We start from the raw sequence: 12875 nt of genomic DNA, 5'->3' as shown, positions 1-12875 counted from the left end.
TTTGATTTGCATTTCTCTGATGACCAGTGATGATGAGCATTTTTTCATATGTTTGTTGGCCTCACGTATGTCTTCTTTTGAGATGTGTCTGTTCATATCCTTTGCCCACTTTTGAATGGGCTTGTTAGTTTTTTTCTTGTAAATCTGCTTTAGTTCTTTGTAAATTTTGGATATCAGCCCTTTGTCAGATGGGTAAACTGCAAAAATTTTTTCCCAATCTGTTGGTTGCCGATTCAACAAAATTTTTTAAAAAAAGAAACACACAAAAAAAATCTTTCAAAAAATTTAATAAATCCAGGAGCTGTTTTTTGAAAAGATCAACAAAACAGACAGACCACTAGCCAGACTAATAGAAAAGAGAGAAGAATCAAATAGATGCAATAAAAAATGATAAAGGGGATATCACCACCAATTTCACAGAAATACAAACTACTATCAGAGCTTACTAGAAACAATGCTATGCACATAAACCAGTAACTCTAGAAGAAATGGATAAATTCCTGGACAATTGCACCCTCCCAAGACTAAACCAGGAATAAGTTGAATCCCTGAATAGACCAATTTCAAGGTCTGAAGTTGAGGCAGTAATTAATAGCCAACCAACCAAAAACAGTCCAGGTTCAGATGCGTTCACAGTCAAATTCTACCAGATGTAAAAAGAGAAGTTCATACCATTCCTTCTGAAACTATTCCAAAAAATACACAAAAAGGAAATCCTCCCTAACTCATTTTGTGAGACCAACATCATCCTGATATCAATACCTGGCAGAAACTGAACTTAAAAAAGAAAACTTCAGGCCAATATCCATGATGAACATCAATGCAAAAATTTTCAATAAAATACTGGCAAACCAAATGCAACAGCACATCAAAAAGCCTATCCATCAGGATCAAGCAGGCTTCATCCAGGTGATGCAAGCATGGTTCAACATATGCAAATCTATAACCATAATCCATTACAAAAACAGAACCAAAGAGAAAAACCAGATGTTCATCTCAATAGATGCAAAGAAGGTCTTTGACAAAATTCAACAGCGCTTTACACAAAAACTCTCAATAAATTAGGTATTGATGGAATATATCTCAAATTAAGAAAAAGCTATGTAGGACAAACCCACAGTCAATATCATACTGAATGGGAAAAAACTGGAAGCATTGCCTTTGAAAACCGGCACTAGGCAAGGGTGCCCTCTCTTACTATACCTATTCAACATAGCATTGGAAGTTCTAGCCAAAGCAACAAGGCAAGAAAAAGAAAGGGTATTCAGTTAGGAAAAGAGGAAGTCAAGTAGTCTCTATTTGCAGATGACATAATTGTATATTTAGAAGACCCTATTGTCTCAGCTCAAAATCTTCTTAAGATGATAAACAACTTCAGCAAAGTCTCAAGATACAAAATCAATGTGCAAAATCACAAGCATTCCTATATACCAGTAACAGACAGAGAGCCAAATCATGAGTGAACTCCCATTTACAATTGCTACAAAGAGAATAAAATATCTAAGAATACAACTACCAAAGGATGTAAAGGACCTCTTCAAGAAAAACTACAAACCACTGGTCAAGAAAATAAAACAAGACAAAAACAGATAGAAAATCATTCCATGCTCATGGTTAGCAAGAATCAATATTCTGAAAATGGCCATACTGCCCAAAGTAATTTGTAGATTCAATGGTAACCCCATTAAGCTAACATTGACCTTCTTCACAGAAATGGAAAAAAAAAAAAAAAAACCACCTTAAACTTCATATGGAACCAAAAAAAAGCCTGAATAGCCAAGACAATCCAAAGCAAAAAGAACAAAGTTGGAGGCATCACACTACCTGACTTCAAACTATACTACAAGTCTACAGTAATCAAAACAGCATGGTACTGGTATCCAAACAGAGATATAGACCAAAGGAACACAACAGAGGCCTCAGAAGTAATGCCAAACATCTACAACCATCTGACCTTTGACAAACCTGACAAAAACAAGCAATGGGAAAAGAATTCCCTTTTTAATAAATGGTGTTGGGGAAACTGGCTACCCATGTGAGAAAGCTGAAACTGGACCAATTCCTTACACTTCACACTAAAATTGACTCCAGATAGATTAAACATTTAAACGTAAGACCTAACACCATAAAAACCCTAGAAGAAAACCTAGGCAGCAACATTCAGGACATAGGCATAGGCAAGGAATTCCTGTCTAAAACACCAAAAGCAACGGCAATAAAAGGTAAAATAGACAAATGGGATCTAATTAAACTTAAGAGCTTATGCACAGCAAAAGAAAGAATCATTAGAGTGAATCAGCAACCAACACAATGAGAAACAATTTTCATAATCTTCCCATCTGACAAAGGGCTAATATCTAGAATCTACAAAAAAAAAAGCAGATTTAAAACAAAACAAAACAAAACAAACAAACAAAAAAAACTACCCCATCAAAAAGTAGGTGAAGGATATGAACAGACACTCTCAAAAGAACACATTTAGGAGGTCAACAAACATATGAAAAACTGCTCATCATCACTGGTCATTAGAGAAATCAAATCAAAACCACATCGAGATACCATCTCACACCAGTTAGAATGGTGATGATTAAAAAATTTGGAGACAACAGATGCTGGAGAGGATGTGGAGAAATAGGACCACTTTTAGACTGTTGGTGGGAGTGTAAATTAGTTCAACCATTGTGGAAGACAGTGTGGTGATTCCTTGAGGGTCTAGAAATAGAAATACAATTTGACCCAAGCCAAAGAACTATAAATTGTTCTGTTATTAAGACACATGCACACATATGTTCATTGTAGCACTGTTTACAGTAGCAAAGACTTGAAACCAACCCAAATGTCTATCAGTGATACACCGGATAAAGAAAATGTGGCACATATACACTATGGAATACTATGCAGCCATAAAAAATAATGAGTTTTTGTCCTTTTCAGGGCCATGGATGCAGTTGGAAACCATAATTCTCAGCAAACTGACATAGGAACCAAAAATCAAACACCACATTTTCTCACACATAGGTGGGTGTTGTACGATGAGAACACATGGACACAGGGAGGGGAACATCACACACTGGGGTCTGTTGGGGTATTCAGGCTAGGGAAGGGATAGTGGGATGTAGGGAGCTTGGGTAGGGATGGCATTTGGAAAAATGCCTGATGTAGGTGACAGGGGGATGGATGCAGCAAACCACCACTGCATGTGTATACCTATGCAACAGTCCTGCAAGTTCTGCACATGTACCCCAAAACTTAAAGTACATATATAAATAAAAATCAGTGTAGCTTCAAAAAGGCTAAATAAGAATCATAGGCTTTCACCCTTACATGGGTAACAAGTTACCACTCTCCCCTAGAGTCACTGGGTACGATGTGGGGAACCTGTCCCTCCCCTTTTCTACTGGGATGATGTCAGGGGAGGCCTAGTTGAGAGAATTTTACCACTACCCACTGGTAATGAGGCCAGCCCCCATCATTCTAATGCCAGTGATACTCACATGAGAAGTATAATAAGGATATACTACTACTCTCACCAGAAAGGTGTCTGTGAAGGACTAGTGAGAAGTAGGTACTCCTATCCCCATTCATTAGTATCTAAACCCCTTTCTGGTGTGTTAATCAAAGAAAAGTGAGAAACCTGGACATCAGCCTCTATCTGGCAGAGATGAGGTAACACCAGCTTTCTCCTATTAAAGCAGTGTCAGAGATAGCCAGCTATAAAAACTTTTAATAAGACTGGGAGATTAATAACATACACATCCAAAATGTATAGATTTCAGGTTATAACCTATAACCTAAATTTACAGCCTGCTAGTCTGGTTTATACAACTTAGGAAGCTCTGAACATTTGCAGAAACCTGAATGACGCATATGCAAAGAAGATAATTTATTATGCCAATAACCACTATGATGTCAAATTGAATGAAAAAAAAAAAAAAAAACAAAAAATCAAGGGAATGCAAACTCATAAATAAAAAAAATTTAACAATATCTAACACTATTTGACAAAGATTTCAAAGTAACCATCATTAAAAAAAAAAAATCACTACATGCAGTTATAGACATTCTTGAAAAAACAGAAAGTTCAAAAAAATAAGACCACAAGTCTCAGAAAATACATAAAATATTTAAAGAAGAAATAAATGTACATTTTTAACTCAAAAAAAAAAACTGGAATGTTGAAAACTCAAGAGATGGACCGAAAAGAAGAATGGAAGACACAGAGAAAATAATTAGTGAACTTCAAGACAGAATAAAAACTAACCTGGAAAACAAAACAAAACACAACAAACAAACAAACAAAAAACAGAGAAATAGACCAGGAAGGGGCTGGTAATAAACAGAGCCTCAAGAACTGCGAGATTATTAAAAAATACCTAACATCTACCACTTACATCATAATATGCATGGAAGGAAAAGAGAAAGAGGTCAAGGCTAAAGAGCATTTGAAAACAGACTAAGTAAACCTTTACAAATTTGACAAAAGACAAGCCAATGGAATCAAGAAACTGAGCAAACCCCAAACAAGATAACCCCGAAGAAACTAACACTTCATCTTAATCAACCTCCAGAAAACTACAAACAAAGGAAAATCCTGAAAGCAGCAAGGGAGAAATGACAATTTACTTATAGTGAAAAGCTATTTGAATGACAGTCAGTTCTTTTTTCTTTTTTTTCTTTTTTGAAGGGGAAGAATTTATTTATTTTTAAATTATTATGATTATACTTTATGTTCTGGGGTACATGTGTAGAACATGCAGATTTGTTACACAGGTACACACATGCCGTAATGGTGTGCTGCATCCACCACCCCATCATCTATATTAGGTATTTCTCATAGTGCTATCCCTCCCCTAGCCTCCCACCCCTCTCCTATCCCTCCTCTAGCCTCCCACCCTGACAGGCCCCGATGTGTGATGTTGCACTCCCTGTGTCCATATGTTCTCATTGTTCAACACCTACTTATGAGTGAGAACATGTGATGTTTGGTTTTCTGTTCTTGTGTCAGTTTGCTGAGAATGATGGTTTCCAGCTTCATCCATGTCCCTACAAAGGACACAAACTCATCGTTTTTGATGGCTGCATTGTATTCCATGGTATATATGTGCCACATTTTCTTTGTCCAGTCTATCATTGATGGGCATTTGGGTTGGTTCCAGGTCTTTGCTGTTGTAAACAGTGCCACAATGAACATATGTATGAATGTGTCTTTATAATGGAACGATTTATAATCCATTGGGTACATACCCAGTAATGGGATTGCTGGGTCAAATAGTATTTCTATTTCTAGATCCTTGAGGAATTGCCACACTGTCTTCTAACATGGATGAACTAATTTATACTCCCATCTTATTAGAAACCCTAGGGGGCAGTGGGAAGTGTCACAATATTTTTCAAGTGCTGAATAAAAAGGAACTGTCAATTCAGAAGGCTGTATCTAACACAAATGTTCTCTGAAAAAAATTGAGAAATGAAGACATTCTTCGATGAATGAAAACTAAGAAACATTGTTGTCTATACACCTGTTCTAAAATAGCTAAAGAATGGTCTCCAGATAGAAAGGGAAGGATAAAAGAAGGGATCTTGAAACACCACACACAACAAAAGAAAGAACAAAATAATAGTAAAACAAAAAAAAAGAGCTAGATTTAATCCATTTTTTCTCTTGTTTCTAAAGACAATTTATCTCTCTTTCTAAATTATGTTTGACTTAGGAAGAAAACAAAAATTATAATACTGTCTGATGTATTCTAAATGTATGTTCTGATGGCTAATTTTATGTGTCAACATGCCTAGGCTGTGGGCGCAGTTCTTTGGTCAAACATTTATATAGACGTTGGCTAGGCATGGTGGCTCATACCTGTAATCCTAGCACTTTGGGAGGCCAAAGCAGGTAGATCATGAGGTCAGGCATTCAAGACCAGCCTGACTAACACAGTGAAAACCTGTCTCTACCAAAAATACAAAAAAATTATCCAGACACAGTGGTGTGTGCCTGTAACCTCAGCTACTCAAAAGGCTGAGACTGGAAAAATCACTTGAATCCAGGAGGTGGAGGTTGTAGTGAGTCGAGATCATGCCACTGCACTCCAGTCTGGGCAACAAAGTGAGATTCCATCTCAAAAAAAAATAATAATGATATATATATGTCACTGTGAAGGTGTTTGGTAGATATTGTTAATATGCACAATTAGCTGACTTTAAGTAAAAGAAATTCCTCTTAATAATGTGGGTGGCCCTCATTCAATCAATTCAAAATCTTTAGACAAAAGTTGGGATTTCCTAGTGAAGAAGGAATTATGCTTTGAGATTAAAACTTGAAAAATCTTAACTGAGTTTACAATATGCTAATCTGCCCTACAAATTTCAGACTCAAGGCTACAATATAAACTCTAACGTAAGTTAACAGCCTGCTAGTCAGGTTTATACACCTTAGGGAGCTCTGAATCTCTGCAGACACCAGAATGATATGTATGCAGAGAAAATATTTAATACAAATGTATTAAAATGAAGTGCAAAATAATATAGAAGAAGATAGATATATACACTTCACTTAAAGCAGTGAAATTACACCTGTGGACTGACAGTTATTATATATATATATATATATATACGTTATACATATATATATATAATGTAATACATACGAAAACCACTAAGAAAGGTATGAAATAAATATCTGAAAACAACTATCACAATTTTTGAAAATCTTTACACAATAGAAGGCAGAAAAAGAAAACAAAGATATAAACACAAAAAACAAAGACAGCAAACAGAAACCAAACAAAAATATCAGACTCAAATATTTTTGACCATGCTATCAAATATTACATCAAATGTAAATGGTTTTAAAAGATTAATGTAATGACAGAGATTGGCACATTATGTGAGAAAAATGTGACACAACTATATGTTTAGAATAAAATCATTTCACATATTGAAATACAAATATATTTAAAATAAAAAGATTAGCCTTTAAGGATTTCTATGTATAAGATCATATCATCAGTAACCGAGAATATTTGCCTTTTTTATTTCAAATTTACATGGCTTTTTTTTCTCATTGCTCTAGGACTTCTGTAAATTTTCAGAATACAAAAATTAATGAGCAAAAATCAGTAATATTTCTATACACCAATAAAAATCAAGCCGGTAAATAATAAAAACTCATTCCTAATGGCAATAGCAAAGAAAACAAAACCTAGAAATACACTTCACCAATGAGGTGAAGTATCTCTTCAATGAAAATTACAAAACATTGATTCAATAAATCATAGATGACACATATGGAAAACCAACCTATGCTCATGGATCAGAAGAATTAGTATTGTTAAAACTGTCATACTTCCCAAAGCAATCTACAGATTCAACGCAATTTCCATTGAATTACAAATGTTATTCTTCATATAATTTATTTAAAAATCCCCAAATTCATATAGAACCAAAAAAGAGCCCAAATACCTGAAGCAATATTAAACAAAGAGAATAAAGCTGGAAGTATGACATTACCTGCCTTCAAATTATACTGCAAGGCTATAATAACCAAAGCAGCAAGATATTGGTATAAAAATATAGACACATAGATCAATGGAACAGAATAAAGATCCCAGAAATAAAGTCAAATGTGGACAACTAACTGATCTTTGACAAAGTCAACAAAATATATACACTGTGGAAAGGCACCCTATTCAATAAATGATGTTGGAAAATTGGAAAGCCATATGCAGAAGAATAAAACTGGATCCCTATCTCTTACCATGTATAAAAAACGAACTCAAAATAGAGTAAAGACTTAAACGTAAGAACTGAAACTATAAAATCCTGGAAGAAAACCTAGGAAAACTCTTCTGGACATTGATATAGATAAGTAATTAATTACTAAGTCCTCGAAAGGAAACATGACAAAAACAAAAATAGAAAAATGGGAACTAATTAGACTAAAAAACTTCTGCACAGCCAAAGAAACAGTCAACTGTGTAATCACACAACCTACAGAATGTGTTAAAATAGTTGCAAACTATTCATCTGGCAAATAGTTAATATATAAAATCTATAAAAAATTCAAACAACTAAACAAGATAAAAACAAATAACACTATTAAAAAGTGGGCAAAGGATATTAACAAACTTTTTAAAAAAGAAGACATGAAAGTGCCCAACAAACAAATAAAACATTTCTCTTGATTTATAATCATTAGAAAAACGAAAATTAAAGCCACAATGTGACACCATTTTATGCCAGTTCAAATGTCTATTAAAAAGTCAAAAGAACCAGATGTCAATGAGACTGCAGAGAAGAGGTCACACTTACATAATGTTGGAGGAAATATATCTTAGTACAACCTCTATGGAAAACCGTACAGAGATTTCTCAAAGAATCACAATAGAACTGGTATCTATTAAAGGAAAGTAAATCATTTTATCAAAAAGACACCTGCACTCATATGTTTATCAGGCAATATTAACAATAGCAAAGTCATAGAATCAACCTAAGTGTCAATGAAGGGATGATAGGATTTAAAATGTAGTATATATAGATTCATCCAAATGGAATGTTATTCAGCCATAAAAATAATAAAACCATGTATTCTGCAGCAATATCAACAGAACTCAAGGCCATAATCCTTAATAAAATGACTCAGAAACAGAAAGTTGAAAACACATGTTCTCACTAATTAGTGGGAGCTAAACAGTGGGTACATAGGAACATTCAGAGTATAATATTAGACACTAGAGAGTCCAAAAGATGTGAGAGTGGAAGGAGAGTAGGAGATGAAATACAAGTTATTGGGTACAATGTACACTATTCAGGTGATGGGTAAACTAAAAGTTCAGACTTCACCACTAGTCAATAGATCCATGTAACACAACTGCATTTATACCAATAAATCCATAAACACCTAAAAAGAAAAATTTAAAATAAAATAAAAGAATGAAAAAGATACATCATGCAATATTTGTGAAAAGGAAACAGAAGTATTACATTAATAATAAATAAAATATACTTCAGAGGAGAGAGTTTTACTAGAAACAAAGAGATCATTATATAATATTAAAATTGGTATGCTTCCACAGAAGACATAACAACCCTAAATGCATATGCACTAAAAAACAGAGCGGCAAAATAGGTGAAGCAAAAATTGATAGAACTGCAAGCAAAAATAAACAAATGTAAAGTTATAGTAGGAGACTTTAAAACTCCTCTCTCATGATTAGCATAAGAATTAGATGACAGAAAATCAGTAAACATATAAATAAACTAGGCAACATTGTTAAATAGGGAAAATCTAATTGACATTTATAGAAATGCTTTTCCCAATCACAGCAGGATATACATTCATCTATAATGCCCACAAAATGTAACCTGAGACAGGTTATTTCCTGGACCATAAAAGTAAGAATTAAAATCATACAAAGTGTGTTCTAATCACAATGGAATCAAACAAAATCAATAACAATGTAAGAAGTTCTCCAAACATGTAGTAACCAAATACATTTCTCAATAATTCATGAATTAAAGAGGTAGTCTCTAAGGGAATCAAAACATACTTTATGCAGAATGTAAATGAAGGTAAAATATATAAAATCTTATGGAATCCAACTAAAGCAGTGCTGAAGAGATATTTGTAACACTAAACGTATACAGTAGAAAAGAAAAGTCTCAAATCAGTGAATTAGCTTTCACTTCAAGATAGTAGAAGGAGAAACAGCAAAATAAATTTACAGCAAGTCTAAGGAAGAATCAAGATAAGGGCAGAAACAAGTAAACTTGAAAAGAGGAAAAAAATAGAAAAAAAATCAATAAAATAGACCTGGTATTTTTAAAAGAATAAAATTGAAAAATCTCTAGCAAGGCTGGCAAAGAAAAAGGAGTAAAGACAAACATTATCAGTATCAGGAATGAAATAGGGCATATAATTACAGACCCTGCCATCATCAAAAGGATAATACCAATTGTATACAACCACTTTATAAATAGAAAAGGAGTTGTCACTTGCCACTTTTTTAATGAAGTGAGTATTACCCTGGTTCCAAACCAGAAATACAAAATAAAGAAAACTACAGATAAATATCCTTCATACCCTTATCTATCCTTCATGAATATAGATATAAATATTCTTAACTAAATATTATAATAACAAATATAAGTAATACACGTAAAAAAGTTAATTATACACTATCACCAAGTAGAATTTATTCCAGGGATGAAAGGCTGTTTCAGTATTTCAAAGTCAATCAGTACAATTAACCAAATTAACAGGCTAAAGAATAAATATCACATGATTACATTCATTGATGCAGAGAAAGCATTTTACATTGAACAATTATTTGTAAGAACAATTATCAAAAAATAATAAAAATATTTAGAGAAGCAATTCCTCAATTCTCAAAAAAATATTAAAAATAATTAGAGGAGCAATTCCTGAACTCGATGAATAGCATCTACAAAATACCTACAGCTAATTTTATATCTTGTAGTGAAAGATTAAATACCTTAGACATAAGTTTGGGAATAAGGCAAGAGTGTCTGCTTTCACGACTCTTATTCAGTGCAAATCTGGAAGGTCTCAGTAGTGCATCAAAGAGAACAATGGATATAGTACACATGTAGATCAAAATATGAAAAATAAACCTTTTCTACATGGAAGATCACAGGACATAAGATAAAGATAATCACCAGTTTTATTTCTATATTCTAGCAATAACCCACAGATGCCACAATTTAAAATGCAATGGAATGTAAAACTTTTTCAAAAAATAAACTACTTAGAGGTGTAAATGTAACAAAACTTGTATAGGATATCTATGCAGAAAACTATTCACCATAGACAAAAGAAATTCAAGGATATGTAAAAATGAGGGAGACGATACTGTATTTTGAATTGAAAGAGTCATAGAAAAGATATTAATTGTCTCTCAACTGATATATACATTTAATGTAATTCCTATCAATTATGATGATTTTTGTAGATATAGAAAGACTAAAATTTACATTAAAAAATAAAGAGCTAGAGTAGCTAAGAAAATTTTCATGAAAATAAAATGTGGAGAAATCAGTCTACCTGATTTCAAGACCTATTAGCTGTAGTAACCAAGACTGTTGGTTACTGGTGGGAAGATACACATATACATTAATTACACAAAATAGAGAAATCTAAAAAGCACAAGAATATGCCCAACTGAAGGGCAAAGAAATTCAATGGAGTGACTGCCTTTTCAACAAATGATGTTGGAGTAATTAGACATTCATGTGGGAGAAAATAAATCTTGAACTCATCTCAGACATTATGCAAATTTTAATTAAAATTGAATCATGAATTCTAAATGTAAATGTAATACCATAAAGCTCTAAAGATATCTTCAGGATCTAGAGGAATACAAGTAATTTTGGCCTTGACACCAAAAACACAATCCATACAAAGCAAACAATGATAAATTGGTCATCAATTTTGTTTCATTATCTACAGAAGACCCTGTTCAGGGGACGATGATATAAGTTACAAACTACATACCCAAAAAAGCGCTATATCTACAATACATTTTTAAAAAGTTCTCAAAACTGAACAGTAAGAGAGCAAACAATCGAATGAGAAAATGGGAAAAGACATGAAGAGCCATTTCACAAGAGAATGCCCAGATGGCAAATAAGCACATGAAAAGACATTCAATGTCATTAACCATTAGGGAAATTTTGATTTAAAGCACAACGAGATATCACTACACACCTATAAGAATAGCTAAAATAAAATACAGTGACAACAAGGATTCAGGGAAACTAGATTACTCATACATTACCAGTGGAAATGTAAAATGGCACAGCCGACTCTGGACAATGGTTTTGCAGTTTCTTTCAAAACAAAACATAACAGCAATAACAACAACAAAACCACATGAACGAAAACATACCTAACATAAAACTCAGAATTGCTCCTCTGAGAATTTATATCAGAGAGATAAAAATTATGTTCATACAAAAACTTACACACAAATTACTTATAGCAACTTTATTGATAATAAGCAAAACCTGGTATTGTATGAATGGTTAAGCAACTTTTATGAATCTCAGAGTATTACACTGAGTGACAAATAATACAATCTGAAAATGTTTCATACCATATAATCTCATTCATATCAAATTCTTTAAATAAAAATTCCAAAATTATGCAAGTAAAAGACTAGTGCTTTTCAGTGTTTATGAAGGTTGTGACAACTATATGGAAGTAGATGAGGCTACAAAAAGGTAACGAGAGGGACTCTTGCAGTGATTGAAGTTTTCAATGTCTTGACTAAATCAATGGCAGTATCTTTGTTGTGATAGCATAGTTTTGCAAAATGTTAACATTGGTTAAGCCTGGGTAAAGAATATATGGTATCTCTACATTATGTCTTAGAATTACATGCAAATTTATAATTATCAAAAAAATAAATATGTGTGCTTTAAAATATGTATGTACAGCAAGAGAAATGACTACTATGTGAGTCCATGAAAGCAATGGGCTTACTGTGAGCCAATCTGGGCCACGAATCCATTTATTTCCTGGTCACCATTCCCACGTAGCCCCTCTAACAAAGGCCATGGTGATTTTCATTTCTCTGGATATCTTTGACAATTTGGACCATGTATCCACAGTTCTTAAATTGTTTTTATTAGAAAGTGACTGATAGACAGTTACCCAAGTTACTCAAACTAAAGCTTTGCTTTAGATATTTTGGGAAAATGACTGAAGGCATCATTACTGTTTACACTCATCACCATGTTGCAAGGTAAAAGGTAATTACCTCTCAAAAGGTAATTGCTTTTTAGCCAATAAGTTCCAGATCTTAACTGTAGCTCAGATCTGGAAATTAGGCAGGCTATTTACCATTTTAAAAAAATTA

This window comes from Sapajus apella, unplaced genomic scaffold (assembly GCF_009761245.1).
Source record: "Sapajus apella isolate SASKATOON/1434 unplaced genomic scaffold, GSC_monkey_1.0 scaffold3, whole genome shotgun sequence".
In the NCBI taxonomy this organism is placed as follows: Eukaryota; Metazoa; Chordata; class Mammalia; order Primates; family Cebidae; genus Sapajus; species Sapajus apella.
The sequence above is the reverse complement of the archived record's forward strand: the minus strand, read 5'-3'. Positions refer to the sequence as shown.